This window comes from Alligator sinensis, unplaced genomic scaffold (genome assembly GCF_000455745.1).
Source record: "Alligator sinensis unplaced genomic scaffold, ASM45574v1 scaffold778_1, whole genome shotgun sequence".
NCBI classification, from domain to species: domain Eukaryota; kingdom Metazoa; phylum Chordata; order Crocodylia; family Alligatoridae; genus Alligator; species Alligator sinensis.
This window is the reverse complement of record NW_005842946.1, coordinates 225,733-226,907: the sequence shown is the minus strand read 5'-3', so window position 1 is coordinate 226,907 and position 1,175 is coordinate 225,733. Positions and strand designations below refer to the sequence as shown.

Sequence of the window (1,175 nt, the reverse complement as noted above, 5' to 3'; positions counted from 1 at the left end):
CTCCTCCAGGCCCTGCGGGGCCCTGGGCCGCCCACGCCCCCGCTCCGCCCCGGCCCTGGCACCAGCCCTGGCACTGGCCCCGCCACCGCCACTGGCCCTGGCAGCAGCCGCTTCTGGGGAGGGAGAGACAAGAAGGGAGAGAGCGCGGGGGACCCCAACCCTACCCCAACCCCACACTACCCCATGACCCAGGGCCCTGCCAGTCCACAGCACATCCCAGCCCTGGCACTCATCATCAGGCCCCACTGCTCTCCTAAAGCAGAGAGAGAACACATGCAGCCAAGCTCCAGGCCCCACCATTCTAATCCCTCAGCCCCCACCCTCCTCCCAGAGAACCTAGGCAACCAGACTTCCAGCCCCCAGTTCTACCCCCCAGGCCTCACTACCCTCCTGCAGAACCCAGGCATCCAGGCTCCCAGCAACCCCCCAATTCCAACCCCAAAAAGACTCACTGCTCTCCCAAAGCTGAAGAGAACCCAGGCATCCAGGCCCCCACCCCTGCCAGATCAGAGAATGAACCCAGTTCATCTGGACCCCCAAATCCTCTCTTACTGCCCCAATCCCCTTCCCCTCTCAAACTCAGTTGTCCAGGCTCCCAACTCACACCTGTTCCCTGCCTGCTCTCTCCCCACCACGCACCCTGATCCCCTTCTAGGATATAACCCAGGCATCCGGGTCCCGAATCTCCCCACCCCCTGCAACACACAAGTATCTCCAAGACTGGGAGGACAAGGCTGCTGCCTCCCTGACCCCGGGGGTTGGGGCCCTACTGGGCTCTACCCCCATGGCGGTGCCAGGAGCTGTACAGTGTGTCCAGCTCTGCCCTGTCTCCCTCATTACCAAGACGGAACGGCAGTCATAACAGGCAGTGCCCGCCCCCCCACCACGAAACCAAAGCAACTCCCAATACAGGCCCAGCACCCAAATGGTTCCAACTGGGGCCTCAGTCCAGGACTGGGTTCCCTGCCAGCTCCTATCACATCCACCAGGCCCTGCACTACCCTGCCTTAGCCCGCAGGGGGTGCCTGGCCCCAAGAGACCCCAGGGGGAGGGAGGGAGGGGGCTGGGGGACGGGGCTCGGTGCCCACCATGGGGAAGAACAAGCACTGTCTCCTGTGGGGGCAGAGCCTGGCACCCAGCATGATGGAACACAGGCACGGTCTTCTGTGGGAGGA

The 1,175-nt window shown here is 63.9% G+C and overlaps 1 protein-coding gene across 3 annotated transcripts in view; it reads right to left on the bottom strand.

Annotated features, from left to right (window-relative positions):
* Positions 1–1,175, bottom strand: part of MBD1 (methyl-CpG binding domain protein 1) — a 14,810-nt gene that overhangs the window by 4,487 nt on the left and 9,148 nt on the right. The gene's annotated exons all lie outside the window — the stretch shown is intronic.